The 16887-nt window shown below is 40.2% G+C and overlaps 1 long non-coding RNA gene across 2 annotated transcripts in view; it reads right to left on the reverse strand.

The window, feature by feature from the left end:
- Nucleotides 1–16887, reverse strand: part of LOC106519198 (uncharacterized) — a 25230-nt gene that overhangs the window by 6259 nt on the left and 2084 nt on the right. For both annotated transcript variants that reach the window (XR_001310415.1, XR_001310416.1), the window contains exon 2: nt 7296–7416. This is a non-coding gene — a long non-coding RNA (uncharacterized LOC106519198). The remainder of the gene's footprint in view (nt 1–7295; nt 7417–16887) is intronic.

Below are 16887 nucleotides of genomic sequence, written 5' to 3' on the forward strand. Positions count from 1 at the left end.
TGGTTACACATAAAACAAGGCTAAAAAAAGGGAACGTGTTCTAGTGTGCCCCTTGTAACATTTTCATATCCTACAAAGATCAAGGGGTTAATCTGCTCTTGTTGTAGTGCAGCTAAGATGCTATCTGAAGTCATTTGTTCCAAGTACTGAGGCTAATGACCCTGATCCGATGCTTGGTGTTAGGCAGGGAGCAAAGGAAGGTAAGTAACCTCGTATATTCTCAGGGGGGCAAGATAATGAGAGAGAATGGGAATACGAGCTACAGTCCATCATCTACTTAGACTCTAGACAGCGATGCTGTCTCCCCCTCCCAGCTCCACTCGACACACACACAAATACACACTAACAAAAAGAATGCAAACAGAAAAGCCAACTCCTCTTCTGCACCTAATTTTGCTCCTGTCTTGTTAAGTAAATGTAATAGGTGTTGCATTTTATCATCAATAAGTCAATAGCCCATTAATTCTGGGATGGCGGCATTATTACTGTAAACCAGGAGTTCCATCATTGAGACAGCAGCCTGTTTCCATTTGCCTTCTCTCTAGTTTTAACCACTTGGTTAGAATTAATCAGTCTACTCGAGTGCTTTCCACTGAAAAACATGACAAATGGACTGCTGGTCCTGAAGAAACAATTATAATATATGGTAGACTCCCTGGATGAAAAGATTTGCAAAAAAACGGGACAAACTTTGATCCATATTTTATTTGAATAGTTTTATTTCCCCCTCATTTAATGGTATGTATGTCCTTTAACTTCAACTGATTTAAATATATTGCAATTGTTAATAACAAGCCAGACAAATAGCACCAATAAACAAAGTGAAACTGTGGTTTTTAGTTGGATCAGGTAGTTTCTGTTCGTAATACCTCATAAATAAACGATAACATACACTCGCACWCAATATTTTTGGTACTTTGCATTCTTTCCCCAAGTGCTGCTTAAAGCTGTTCAATGGTGGCTCTATACACGAAGGAGCACAAGTGCATGCGGAGACAATGTATGGCAGGGCATGGATGTCCCTGCTTCGCAAAGGCTGAGTGAATTCTGCTGTGATGGGAAAGCAGCAGGGGGTCCACTCCTCAGCTTTTATTCGATTCGAGTCAAGCCTGGCCGCCTCTTTCACTTCTGGCATGCGTTTGGGATATTTATGTGGCGCAAAAAGAGAATGGTTTCAGGAATAAGTACCTACTCCACACAGAGTGTACGTGCAGGAGTGTGCGTGTGTGTGTGTGTGTGTGTGTGTGTGTGTGTGTATGAGAGAGAGAGAGTAATACCTCCTATGGCAGACTAATGATAGGTCTTATCGACACCCAGCAGTGAATGCAGGCCTTTGTCTCCTCTCGGGACGCATTATGGAAAGCTTATGGGGCTGCCTTTGACTCGTCTTTCATTCATTGATAACCCCCCCCCCACACACACACACACACACACACACACACAAGCAGTTGTCATATGGCTCCTGTAGTGTAGTTTGGTTGGGCACAATAAAAATAATATTAAAAAAAAACACCCCTGACTTATACTCAAAAGATAAATAAGTCACAGTTAGACCCACAGCTCAAAAACTCATAAGTCCCAAACAAAAGATGGGGATCAGGGTGAAAATTTACATTTTGCAAAACAAAATTACAATGTTCCAAACTGCCGCTCATAATTAACATACACACAGAACGTAGGGAAAACTCCAACATGCATGAGCTTGAGGCAAAGATTTGAATTCTTTTTCAGTAACACTTGTACAGTTCCACAAAGGGAAGATAAAAGACGCAAAAGTTGYTCCGCTTTTTGTGATTTTACATCTATTCTGTGCAGCAGCACACACGGTTTGCATTGAACTGTCTTTAAATTGTCCTCCTGGTATTTACTATCATATCTGAGAACATGCGGTTAGCCTCAATGAAAAATAGCTTGTAGTTTTACTTTTTTTTAAATATGCCAACAACGATTTATGCTTCATCAAAACYTGAGGACTTTCAAATTGAGCTTTTCTTTCATCAAAACAAGTACTGATAATAAAGCCTTCCTCTAAACACATCAAAACTTACTGAGGGGCAGAGTTTAGACTGCATGCCACCCATCTCCAGACCGAAAAGAAAAACTAAATCGTTTTGTTTGAAGGCTCTGTTCATCATTGTATTTGCTGGGTTCCAGGCTGAGGCTTAGACAAGCAACTTATAAAATAAAATGTTTTCCTGTCCATTGATGTCAAATGTTACTTTTCACATTTTGAAAGCGTTCAGCACCTTTGGGAAGCCATTCATTACAGCTTTTCCTGCAGACTCAACAAAATTCTCTCTCCATCTATATTTCGTCGCACGTCCTCATTTTAAATTCACTTTTCTGAAAAGCATACACCGTGTTTGAGTTGTGCCTCTTACGCCACTTTCTGTCACTCTATATTAAGCTTTTTTTTGTAGCGTGGCAACTGAAAAATGCTGAAATATTTTATTTATTTCTTATTTTTAGTTCTGTTTATAATGTTTTTTTTAAATCTGAAAAATTAGATGTACACCATTTTAAATTGCTCCCCTTTTATGTCCATTTTACTGACATTGTAAAAAAAAAACCCTTAAGGAATAAAAGGCTTCATTTAGTAAACAGGTAGAGTGGAAACTCCCACATCCCATCCCTCAAAGCAATTAGAGAGAGGCCAGGAAGCACTTTATTTTATGATCTTATTAAGACATTAGAGACACCACTGYGCCGACCCTCATCACTGCTTAATTTACCAATACCCTTCTTGTTTTTAGCTCTCACTCAGATATTTCCCTAAAGCTACATATGAACATTTTTGAAKAATGTATTTTGGCTTTCTTGTGGAGTCCTACCCTGTACTTGTCGTTTTTTTAGTCTATTTATCTTGTCAGTCATCCACGTCAACTTTCAAACTGCTTTCCCTTCAGACCCAATGAAAAACTTGTTGTTCTTTGTGCAAACACAAAGGTTACCATTTCACCACTTGTCCTTTATGTTTTCGTGGCTGTTCTCCTTTCTGAGCACGTTTTGGCCCTAACAACTATTGTGCATCATTCTCTGGTTATTTTGCGTGAGCATGAAACTGTCCATTACTCGGTCTGTCTCCACGTCCGGCAGAGAATCGGTAAGACAAGATGAAGTGACTCACCTGCCTGATATTTTCTTCTACGTTAGAAAAATGAAGCTTTGTGGGAAAACWCTGGCCTGTGCCCTACCTTCCCTGTATCTGTGCAAACACGCACTGAAAGAGTTCCAGGCTGCAGTTTTGAGACCTGTGGCTTTAAAATCCAGCTTAGGCAGACTCAGCTGCTCTTCAATGACCTCTTTCCATGGGAAGACACACTTGAGAGGAGAAAAGCAGAAGAGGAAAGAGCCGTAGCATGTCTGGATATTTTCCAACATCCTCTACCTTTATCCTTTTCATGCCACCCCATCCTCCAGACAACTCCTGCATCCTTTGTAGAGTCCTTAAAACAATAGAGGTGCTTATAATCCAGTTTTATGTCTACATCAATCTCAGATGGTTGACATTGAGTACATTTATCAAACTGAGTGCTTAAAAATCGATTTCTTCCTCTAAACCACTTTTTTTGTTCAGTTGGTAAAGTTTGGATTCACAGCTCAGTGATTAAAATTTCATTTACTTAACCCGTCACCCTACAGAACGGCAACCCCGCTAACCCTTTCATCACGCTTTTTAATGCCATGAATTGACAATGACAGAGAACATAATATAAATAAAAAATATATAAACTAGCTGCATGCGCATGAAGAGAGAGAGAAAGAAAAAGAAGAAAAAAATTAACAGAAAGTGAGCACAAGAACTGAAAATCTGCTCAGGCGCACAGAGAACAGTGTGTAATACACGAAGAGCCTGAAGAGAGAACTGAGTGCAGCTGTACTGGGTTCATTTGAAACGAGTTAACCTGAAATGAAATGAACCGAAATTTGCTGAATTGAATTTGCTCTGTCTTCTGCAGAACGTGCGGTTCAAGTCATATTGAAAGTTCTGTACATAGAGTTGGATGATGCAACACGGAGAACAAAAAAAATAGTAGACATTTTTGGTGAATGGATGTATCAGAAACAGAATACAAGGGAATTGAGAATATGCACAACACATTTGTTAATAATGTATTAATGTATAAATAGTTAATGGACTGTACTCATATAGCATCTTCCTATCCAATCAGGATCCTCAAAGCTCTTTATACTACARTCTGTGCCCTCATTTACCCATCCACAAAGCTAATCTGAATAAATCATTCTATGGAGACTAATCAGTGCTTCAATCACATTCATACACTGATGGGACACACATCAGTAGGGGTTCAGTGTCTTGCCCAGGGACACTTTGACATGTGACTGAATAGCGGGGGAATTGAACCACCAACTCTCACAGTTTTAGCCGTGTTTCCATCAGGGTTTTTTAATGCGTATTTTGAAGTATTGCATCAGAAAAGTTGAATGGAAACGGCTTGATTAGAAAAAAACTTCCTCTAAAGTTGATACGCTCGTTTAAGGTGTTTTTTGGGTTTTTCGAAAAAGAGTTGATGCGCAAAAAGAGAGATGGAAACACATTTGTCGAATCAGTTCTGACGTAGCGAACATTTACCTCACACGTCGATCAGCTGTTCCCGCTGTCTGTCCGAAACCGGTCCTGGTACCAGAGCGACTGCAGCTGGACCCTCCTCCCGCTGTCGGCGTATTTGCAGTGAATCCCGTAACGTGAAAAGAATCGCATTTCTTTCTCTACGTCTCCCGACCGCATGTAAAATCTCCAAAACTAGTTGGTGACAGAATGTACAACTTTCCCGACAGTAGCAACACGTTCCTGATAACTTCTCTCCATTTTCCTGAGATGCGACTTTTACTTCCTTTTTACTACACACATGCGTCTGACATAACTGATTCGGTTCAAGCCAGTTGATGGAAACACGTCTGATTCGCTTTACTTCGTTTTTTTCCCCTTTTAGCGAAATTTTAAAAATTTGCTCAAAATTCGAATTAAAATTGGATGGAAACACGGCGGAGGATGACACCCCCCCCAACAAACACTCAGCCAAAGCCACCGGAATGTATGATGTGCTACTATTTATAGGAAAATGAAAGAAACATAAAATAATTAATGTATCTTATTGGTTTAAAACCCCAAAAAGTCTAAAATGTAACCAATAAAATGTCTGAAAAAAAATCACATCGTTGCTATTCTAACCTCTGGGTGGAAGGTTGAAGTGAAGGAGTGTTTCATCAGAAGGGAGGATGACAAGTACCGAGAGCAACAACATTTTCTTTCCCCTCTTGCTGCATCTCTTTTCAACCMTCCCCCCTGTCTGTGCATGTTGGTGGCCATTCTGTCCATGCCTGCATGGAAGGAAATGATTTACCGCTGCTTTCAGCGTCACGCAGAGAGTGAGAAGATTACTCACCGAGAGGCTGCTCACACTGGGAACCGCTGAAACACAGTTAAGACAATGAGGTGGCTCCTCAGCCAGTTTTCATTCCTGTGTTTTTGCCTCGTGGGTAAGCTGTTTTCCCAGGTAATGATTTATTTTTGTTTTCTTCTCCACAACATCCCTAAAGTGTTGGACTTTTCTCATTCTAATGGATGCTGAAGGCGAACAATAACGTTTCCACAACATAAAACGCATTCTTTGTAATCACACAGGCTGGATTTGTATGCAGCGGGTTGCAGCAATAACATTAAGGCTGATTAGGAAATTTTGATGCTGTAAAAAAAATTTTTGCTTACTTTCTAAATTAAGTACCTACGACTGAAACCTACTCGGATTGGAAGTTTTTTTTATTTTATTTTTTTGTAATTTCCGAAGAATTTCTGTCAGTGTGGATTTAAAGTTCATCCCCTGGCATTGATTAAACCCCTAAAACCTCATTTCTGCCCTTCAAAAAAAATTTTTATCTGTAGTTTTCCTCCCTGAAAATAATCCCCCTCGTGACTTAAAACAGCTTAGATGTACTTCAACACCTTTGCCTCATTTAGAATGCGTGGATCTATGAATATGCAAAGCAGTCCCCGCCTCCATCTTCACTGTCTGCCTGAAGCTTTACCTCAGCTCAGAAACTGAATGAGAAGTGGTTCGACTGGATTAGGAGGGAGCACTGTTCACCTTCAAGTTGCTTTATCTGAATAGTTGCTTTTTTGTGTGCGTCACACTTTATAGTGTAAGAACTGACACTTCCCAGCGGCTAAACAATGTAAGAAAATGATGGATAATGTATTCAGTCATTGTTACATACTCTAATTCTCCCAGGATGTTCATTCTTCATCCACCAAACTGCTTTCCATTAATAAAAAATGATTAATTAATCTATAAGAAGTGAAACGTATTCTCTTAATTTCCTCACAATCAGTTAGATTTTTTTTATTATGCAGCCTAGTAAAAACAGTAAACATTATCTTTTTTATAATTATTTTATTAGTTATGCGAGGAATTTAAGTCAAACCAATGTAAGGTAATACTGAAATAAAGCAGTAACAATGTGGTATGAGCTTCTTTGGTTGCACTTTTAAAGCCTCATTTTGTGTTTTAAACAAAAACCACTTGTAAGAGCACAATAAAATTGTTTGCCTGCATTAAAATCTCTCCACCAATTTTTTTTGATTATTTTCTGAAATCCCACCAGGTAGTTTTGTGCGGCACAAACAGAAAGATTAGACTAAAAATATCCGTTTGAGAATTGCTGCTCGACAGAAACGAGAAACGAGGGGGAGAGAAGAACAAAGGGTAACACTCGACAGAGAAAGGTGGACGGAGACGCTGACTCAAACAGGATGAAAGGTTCTCATGAGGGGCAAACAAACTAGACAAACATCTTCGCTCCAAAACATAAAGGGGAACATATGCAACATACACCTTTTTTTTTAGTTGTTAAATGTATTTTGATGTGTACTTGGGAGTCTCTAGGAGTGCAGAAAAGTTGAAGTTAGTTTCTCCCAGTGTTGAGTAGATATCTTTATATTCTGTTTGGGTCATATTTCTCAACCCGTTTGGTTTTCTTTATTCTCTCCGATGTTTTCTGAACTATTACATCACAGTATTTGCAACAGAACTTCTAAAACGAGTTGATCTGAGACGTACCTCAGAAAAGAGGTGAAATAGGGGCTTGTGGAGTTACAATAAGGAGAAATTCAGAGCAAAGCATTGCAGTTCTACTTTATATAGACRCATACCGAATGATTTAAAAGTGAAAAAGGAGGATTTAAAAGCACACGTCTCCTTTAAAAGCCTGCATGTCCCAAACCTACCCTTGACTCAGGTGACTAAGACAAGACGAATGGCAAACTAAGCTCTCACCTTTCGTATTATCATTCTTGTCTTTTCCTCACTGCACTGTGCCTGGAACGTGCGTGGCTTGGGGAGGGGTGGCTTTCTGCTTCCAGTTCTTGAATTCTCTTCCATTTCTTTCACTTGTCACCTGAAGAGAGAGAGAAAGAGAAAAAAAGACAAAAAAAACAAATTGATAAGTTATGAAGTGAGTTCAGAGTAATGTCACAAAGCACCATATGTGTCAAACAAAACTTTATCAAAATTATGTTTTTTTTTTCTTTTTTCCTTTCATTAATGGAGTAAAATGAAGTTAAGAAAGCCATTAGGCATTTTAAATGTTGCATTCCATTCTGACTGTCGCAGAAACACTTTATAAGGAAATCCTGACTAACTTCGAGTGGTTTTATTGCTGTAAAAAAACAAGATGACTCACAATAAACAGGAGGTTAAACACGGTAAACACTGACTGGTATCCAGACAGAGTCATACACGTTGATGAATAATAAACATTACAGTATTAAATAGCACTATGGGTGTCATTTATAGTTTGCATACTTGTTGGTTTGTTACTGTGTCCGTTCTCTCTTTCTGCTGATTACATAAACTGTTTTGACATGCGCCGTTTGGGTAATTTTATCATGGCTGTAACTGCTCAGAAATAATTGACACGGTTTGTTTAGTGAGTGTGCGTGCGGAGGGGGGTGTCTTACAGTGCACTGATGAAATTGCTAACATCTGTGACAGCCGCTATTGAGCGCGCAAAACACTCCTCTCGCCATCTCATTTGTAGAGTACAGCTGCACGGATAAAGCATGAGGGTTAAGCAAATAATGCACAATGGCCAGAAAACAATGCACTAGCCCGGTCCCTCCCCTATCACTCACAGACACCCTCGCACACTCGCTCCAACTGCAGCGTGTTTTCTAAGAGTGTGCCAGCTGCGTGTGTGAAAAAATGACTAGCACTGCTTGTCTTCTTTATTGCTTTGAACAGGACAGACACCCCTGCTACCCTCCCATTCATTCCCAATCTCTTTTCTTGGTGATGAACCTCCTCGGTTGAACTCGCTCTCCGTTTGTATCCCTCCAACCGCGCCCCTCCAGTCTGGTGTCGACCCTCGAACAAGGCGGCAACAGTGCTCCTTTGTCTGCCCCCCACCCTCCTCCTCCTCTCTCCTCTTGCCCCTCACCCTGCCCCGAGTGATGCTGGTTGGCGGGGACGGAGGCATGCCTCGACACGACGAGAGGAATGTAAGGGACGAAAAATGTATTTGGGAGGCGGGTCAATTTAAAAAAAATTAATAAATATTCGCAGGAAACTCAGGTGATTTTTGCAACTCTACGTCAGTTCATCTGCTCAGGACTGGGAGTTTTCAGAAAGTGTGTGTGGGGTGAGGAGGGAAAGAAGAAGGTGGGTTTTAAGTGACCACACCCTCAGCGAACCCAACGACTCCAGACTCAGCGTCGCACAAAGTCATTTTGCAGAGACTCACCGCTGGTTTAGACAGGAAAGCTAGTTTTAACTCTTAAGTAAAGATGGAAAAGACAGAGGGGAAATGAATTCTTTTATTTTTATTACTACTCTTTGAAAAATAGTCCTTTTTACAGGTTTTCACAGTTAAAAAACTGTGTGTGTGATACTCCAATGGGGAATTTGTAAAAAATAGCCTTAAGCACACAACGTAAAATTTCTCATTTATGCAAAGAAAACACAGCCTCTGCCCGCTGAGGTTAGTCAGGACATAAYTTTAGCCGACTCATTCTGGTACCAATGCAAACCCGGCTGCCTAATAGCATAAATACGTCTCTTGTAATGGTGTTTGGGGAATGTCTCATTTAGCAGTGAGGGAGCCAGCGTGGTAGAGCGATACCTTTTAGCCAAAACACATAAACTCTGTGGCACCTCAAAGGCAGTCGGATCATTAAACCCATTTAATCTACAAACGTTTTGTTTGTTTCAAAGTACCTTTTGCCGTTTAGGTGCTTGCAGATTTAAGCCACGCCAATTTACTCTCAGCTTGAGAAAACAGGATACGGCGTATCTGTAGGCAGCGACGAGGCGAGTCACTGTATTTATGTACGTGTGTGTAGAGTACGCGATGTGACAGACTGACAACATGTGTGAGAGTGCGTGTTAAAATGCCCAAATGTGTGTGTTCGCATGGCATGACTGTACTAGTGATGCAGCTCCACTGCCGCGATCTAGACTCCTGCCTCCTCGTGGCACCCGCTGCGCCTGCTTCATTAATCAATATGAGAGATGAAGACAGACTCCTGCTGCGCCGCGACGGAAAACGGTGGCTTGTGTTCTTAACTGTGTGTACGTGTTTGTGAGTGTACCGAGACTGGAATGCCCTCGGGTAGAACGTGGCAGACATGATGCAAACCTTCAAGGCTTCCTGCCCACACAGATCATCTGCATTGTTAGAGCCTTCGTGCCCCTCTGGAAATAAACAAAAAAAAAAAACAAATGTCTGACTCCATTTGTGGACTAGAATAGGCTGATGTTTGCCGCTGCAATTTTGTGAATCTCCTTCAAATTCTAATGTCTTTATAAAATGAAAACTATTTGAGCTTTTACTTTTGGAAGTTCTGTTCTATTAAATTCCATGATTTATTTACTTCCTGAGAAGTCGCACAGGTTAAGTAATTGTGAAAATGTAAATTAAGGATTAAAATAAAGTCATGCCGAATATGAAGCTTCTTTGATGACAACAATCGTCCCACTTTATGTGGTTCAAGCCTTTAAAGAAATAATGAACATTTTTCAACTTCAACTGTAAGYTCACATGCACAGAAATGTAATTACACCCACCCAAAATGTAATTGGTGTGTCTCTTTTCAATCTTGCGTTGTAAAAAGAGCTTTAATTGGTTACTGGGAATTCTCAAAAAACAAAGGTTTAGTGTACCTCAAACTAAAGAGGAAAAAGCCCCAAATAAACTACAATTTTCACAGACCAATACGATACACCATACTCTTTTTTTTTCTCACATATTTTGAGTGGTGAAGACAGACGTTTTGGATCCATTTCAAAGAGCTACTCAAATTAAGGCAAACTGGTGGGAAAACAACCTTCTGGAAGTCCTTTTTTAGTACTTTTTAAACATTTTACTTCATAAGAAAAAGATAAAACAATGCTCTCTCGTTCAAAATATCAGGACCTGTCACTCACACAGGTATATTTGAAACACCTTTGTGATTCTACTAACATGCTGGCTTTATGGAACTAATGCCTTAYTGAGCATTAACTCATTTTGTCTGGATTTTGCAGTTGTAAAATTTTATTACGTGGATTTCCCTCAGCCCTTGCAGTGCCTATTACGGGACAGAAGCATGCAGTAAAGGTGTTTGCACTGTGACGGCTTGGGAGCAATTCACTTTAGAAGAAAGCAATAGACATTTTAACAAAGATGTGTGATACATTATGGTCACATATTTTTGTGAGTTTGTACAAATGGCTTGTTTAAATTGAGAAAATCTGACAGGGCACATATATTTCTAGGTCAAATGAGATCCATGATTATCAGAATTTATTTTAATGGTTTGTGGTCAGATTGAAWTAGGGAGTTTGGGGTAAAGTGTGCAGCACAACTAGCTGTGACTGGTGGTGAGAGTGGGATCAATCTGTCCCAAAAACTGGTTTAACCTAAAAGAACTGCTGTTGTGTACATTTGTGAATAATTAACATTCATATTGTAAGATTATACTGTTGTTGTTTTTTTCTTTACGGTGAAATGAGGAATGCATGTAATTTCCTGGTGCTCCCAATGACTTGAGCCACTAAGACCATTTTTATCTCAGAACATTATCAGTCATTGGAAGGTTTTGCCTCCTCGGTGTACTACAGAACCATTTTGTGTGTATTCAATATAACTTGTGATGTTTGGCCAGGACTCAGAGCCCTCTTTGTTCGCTATTGTGAACTGATGAATGAATGGTTCTTCTAAATTTCATACAGAGATGCACTGTGTGAAAACCATAGCGACACCTCTGGGACCACTCGTCTGATGGAGAGATGTAGTCACCAAGAGTAGGGTTCTATTTAAAAACTGCTAGAAAGGAAATTTTAAACTTTGGATTATTTCATCATTAGGTATCCAGCATTTCTTTCTACATTACAAATGTTATTCAATCCCTATATTAAAAGTTAGTAACTAAATGCACAAGATAAGGAGGTAATTAAAACTTAAATGTAGGATTAAATTAAAAGTGAGGACTGGTTTCATTCAATGTATTATGTTTAAAAAATGGGTTTTGGTAGATCTTGCTCAGTGATCAATCACGTGAGCTTTTCCTATGGGTTTTTAATTTTCATATCCATTAAAAATCAGCATAAACATGCATAAAGTTTTACTGTGACTCATACTAAAACCCAGTGTGTACTCATAAACTCATGATAATAATATTCTGAAAGTTTCCTCACACAACTTCACATGAGATGAAAGTCATTTATGAAAACTTCTAAAATGCAACATGTTTTTTTAACTAGATGTGACACAGAACTGAATTCTTAAATGTTTTTCTATAGAAAGTTGTCGTAGTTATGGCGCGCAATTAGTATAATGAAAAAAATTATTGGTTTCCAAATGCAAAAAAAAAGTTATTTTATATACTGAAGATAAACGATGGTAATTATTTTTACATTTTATCCCTATATTTAAAATTGAAATACATTTAGTTCAATAAGAGACAAAAATTAAACAGAATATTCTGTACTGCTTCTAAATCCAAGATGTTCTGATTGGATAAGTACATTGTGTGATTTGACATTGTCAGTCTGACACTCAGACAAAGGGGTCGATGTAGGCCTCAAGAGGGCAGATGACAAACACTCCTAAGCCATGGCCAGACATAATCCCCCATCCCTCCCACCCACACCCACCCAAACACACACACACACATCCCGCCAAAACCCTCAAACTCAGGGTGGAGGTGGACTTATTCAGAGCATATTAGGGAGGTGAAGGGGGCCAGGCACAGAGGGACCCTCTTCACTCAGCTGTCCTAATCGTCTGAGACAGCCCCTCCAGAGGCAGACCTTCCCGCCTGGAAAAAAAAAAAAAAGAAAACACCCCACCCCCCTCAGGCATGTCCCAGACACATCCAGGAGTGTTTACAAGGGCAGGCGGCCATGAAGCAGAGAAGCTGACCAAAAAATGAACAGCCCCCTTGGGAGCTGTAGTTTAATTGTCCATCTTCTTGGTCCAAATTAAACAAGCTCAAGCTCGTTCGAGTATCCACACAAACGCACGCCCCCACCCACCGACCCACCATCGCTGTCCCGCTTTTCAACAGACTGGCACGTTCCATAGAGAACGCCACTGATGCAGAATGATGAGCGGGACCCCATTGTCTCGTTATATTGTCTTCAATTAGGGAGGAGATGATGGGAGACAATGAGAGGAGCATTTGTAATCATGAGCATCCCAAACTCATGCTGAGAAACAGAACTTCATTATATCCAATGGTCCCTCATTGACAATTAAACTCAGGGAAAAAAATACGGTTCATCCTTAGGAAGTTTTCAAGCATAAATGGACTGGAAAGGAGTGAGTCATGAAGAAAAACTGTGGGTGGGGGTGGGGGGGGGGGCCCGATAGATAACAGCAGATATGTACAGAGGCATATCGCCTTCTTTTATGTGAACAGCAAGTGAGCAACAGATTATAATCAGCGAACCCACTTTAATTGTATCCCCTGCTCACTTGCTTCATATTAAGTTTGCATTTAAGTTTTTAAAAGTAAGAAAGTGGAGCGGGTTGAAGAAAAACTGTTTGGATTAAAATGAAACGAAGAAAAAAAAAACTCTGATAATCCTTTAAGAAAAACAAGAAACTCGATGATCCTCTGTGCTACTTTTTCAAGGGATACATTTCCAGGCATAGAGTGTAGCCATGATGTCTTTTCATCTTTCCCAAGCAAGTGCTTTACAAGCTAAGCTCTGAGAACAGAAGCTCTGGCAGCTCTTGGCTGAGACTTCTTTAGGAAAGAGAAACTTGMGAACACATTATCTGCATTTACCTGGAGAGCGTTCAGCTGAGAAATGACTCTAACCCGACATATTGTCGGCTTTGTAGCTCAGCGCATCGTTTAAGAGAAAATCACGTTCCACTGAGGGTGTCGGGCTGTGATAGAACCATCCAACTGGACAAACACAGCTTTCAGAAAATTGTGCAAATTATTTCTTTCATTTGGGATTGTGGTTGTATTGTCTCCACCCTCCACCCCCACCTCCCTTCACTCTTTTCCTCTCTCTTCGTTGCACAAAAAGCTAATTTGTGACAATATTTTTGCACTAACCTTAACATAGTCAAAACAAAAACAGTGCTTTTATTTATTTATTTTTTTACATGAACAAATGAGGTGAAAGCCAACATCCTTGGAGGATAACAAGCTCCTCCAACACAGCTGGAGTTATACAACCATGATTTATTTGAATCATCTAACCTCTTCTGCTCTTTTCTTTGTGCATGATCATAAAGATTTGAAATATATATATTTCTAATTTTGCCTATTTGCAAACAGATTTTGACTAACGTGGACGAGAGAAACATCCATGAAGAGCCTCAGGGCTAAACATCCTTTACTGCAAAGCCCCTTTCCCTTATCTGATTCCAGCAAATGGGACCAGCTGATGGCCATGCCAGCCATTGCCTTTGATTTTTTTAAGCATATCCCACTACTTTCACACTGCTTTATTGATTGCCGACAGACCTCATTTTGTTGCTCTGCTTCCACAATGCCCTATTTGTAATGTGATCACCCAGATGAGGAGGGCAAAGAGATGGACATATACTAATCCCCTCCTTCTCCCAGTCTCCAGCATCATCTCTAATGATTTCTTCTTCTTTTTCTTCATTTGTGTGTGTGTGGATTGCCTTTGTCAAGTTTTGTCATTGCCCGAGGCTCCATAGGTCAGGGTATAATCCACACTTAGGAGTTAATTTCTGTGTTCAACAATCGCCTCCATTTATTTATTTATTCGCCAAAGAAAAAGGGGTTAAATGACATTAAGCACGTTCAACAAAATTAGTCTGGTCAAGCCTTTTTAGTGACGTTGATTCTCAACCGTTTCTGACCAGAAGCTTAACGTTAAATGCGCTCATTGACTTCTGAGGACCTGACACATTCCTCCATGTTGAACAACACAACACAGCAGTGCAGAGTAGGGAGCATCTGCCTCGTCACTCCACCCAGATGGCAGCAGAAAGTATGTAAATTGGTTCATTAACCTTACAGTGCTTTAACCAGCGGGCCATGTAAAGGGCTCATTCAATCTTGGMTTTCTTGAATTTTATTAATGCCATTTAATAACATTGGGAAACTTTAGCTAATGGCCTGAGGTGGTTTTCTGCAGTGATATCAAGTGCTGTAGTAATTATACATGACATCCCTCTGATTAACACTTCTGTGATTATTACACCATGTTAAAATCCCATTTACTCCCTTTAAAAGACAGTTATCCATCTTCTCGGTTCAAAAACATTTAGAAGAAACATTATCACAGCATTCGTTCTCGCCTGACAAGTTGGCTTGGATATTTAACCCCAGACAAAAGAATGGCATGAAGAAGAAGAAAAAAGAAAGGGGGGGGGGGGGGGGGGTAAAATTTGAAAGGGATCTGCATTTTCATGTGGCGTTTCCCCCAGTGCGTGCAGCGTGTGTGAAAAATTGGCTTGTTGTGAGTGTCTGTGTGTGAGCTGCCAGCAATGAGGGCTTGCACCTGGAGCAGGGAGGAGCACGAGAAGAGGCCAAGGGTCACCTCGTGGGCTAAACAGGATTGGAGTTCTCCCTCTTTCCTAAGGAGGCCAGACGGCCCCCGCGGCTGCATCGCACAAGTGAGCCTTTCACGCCCCTTCCTTCCTTTTCCCTTCTCTCCTTCCTCTCCTGGTCACCTCTTTTTTGCTTTTCTCCTTCGGAAAGGCACAGTAATCCATAACCCACTCAACTATCAGCGGCTCAATTATCCCTCCGGTTCCCCTATTTTCTCCCCTCGGATGAAGATTCAAAAACAATTAACCTCTTCACRGCTGGGGACTTTTCCTAGGAAAGGGCACGGTTGTAATTGAATGACTCCCACCATTTACATTCCTGACCATGACTTCACTCCTTCACGCATAAATCTGGTTAACAAAATCCTAATATGTGGCTTTGTGATCGTTCTGTGTTGTTATCAAGGATTTTGTATTATCAAGCTTTGAAGACAGTTTTACTTCACGCAGGAATTAACCACATAAATTGCTGTTAACATTTTCAAAAACACTCTGGTGACCTAAATCCTAATTGTTTATTTTCGGACCACATGTTTAAGTATAGGTGATGTTCTGGAGAGCAAATCCACTGAGTAAGCAAAACCCCAGCCTGTAAAAGCCAGTAGACAGCAGTTTTCTGAAAATGGCACAACTAGACTACTTCACACCAAGTGTCTATAAGCCATAACGCATCCCCCACATCTTCAGCCTTCAATAAAATGTACTCTTCTCCTTCGATACGGAGGGGCCTCCTATTCATCTCCAGGTAAACAGCCTCAAAGTCTAGGAGGGAGGAACAGCTTGTTGCACCCATTGAGSTTTTTATTACTTCCCTTTCAAAGGGTAGTGGCAGGAGGAGAGACAACCTCAAACCTCTGCGATGACGTGATACAAAAAGAGTAAAAAAATAAAATAAAATAAATTAAAATAAAACAAACAAGAAGGGAGGATTTCAACTGAAGCTCTGTGCAGATTTTGCCACCACTCGGTCATCAAAACATCCTATTTGAGCAGATTACTTTGTTGTCCATGCACAGCGAGAGCCCGTCCAGCTGTTAGGGGATAATCCTCAAACAAACAAGTTTATCAAAAATGGACACATTTGAGGAAAACAACTGGCAGCACATCAAAAAAAACCTTATTTGATAGGACCAGCAAAATGTCTACCAAAAGACTCTACCCGGCCATTTTATATAAGCTCGATGAATACGTAGCTAGCCTGGCAGAAATAAAATGATGTAATCCACAACCAACGTGCATTGAGAAAACAAAGAGAGGTTAAAATGGGAAACAATGCTGGCGACTATATCGGCAAAGAAAAACAAACGAAAAAAAAATGCAATATTGCYAACTTTCATTCAAATTTTTAGACAAATCTTTCATACTGGAACGCCATACGATCTTTATCAGCAACTTCCAAGACGCGATATGAGCGCTAAGGAACATCATGAACAAAGCCTTCACGCCGAGTCGGAATGATCAAAAAGTTAAATACTTTTGTTTATTTTTGAAATTTTAACAGCGTTGCTAGTGTTTGCAAAAACCATCCTGTCGTCTACTCTCCCTCAACAAGGAGATTTAGACTGAATATATGGAAAAAAAGTTAAAAGCACGAAAAATATTAAACACAAAAGTCTCCTGTGGGAAAAACGATTGGAAAAAAAAAAGTATTAAAATGACCCAAATAATATAGAAAGAGCCAAGCAGAAGAACACAAAAAGAGTTATGATCATGTAGATGCTCGCCTGAACAACACAACTTGTGTGCGCGCACACACACACACACTGTCAAGAGAACACAGAAGAAGTCTTTGATGTTTCCTCATGAGTGTGTGTGTGTGTGTGTGTGTGTGTGTGTGTGTGTGTG

The sequence above is a fragment of the Austrofundulus limnaeus genome, unplaced genomic scaffold, assembly GCF_001266775.1.
Source record: "Austrofundulus limnaeus strain Quisiro unplaced genomic scaffold, Austrofundulus_limnaeus-1.0 Scaffold73, whole genome shotgun sequence".
Taxonomy (NCBI): domain Eukaryota; kingdom Metazoa; phylum Chordata; class Actinopteri; order Cyprinodontiformes; family Rivulidae; genus Austrofundulus; species Austrofundulus limnaeus.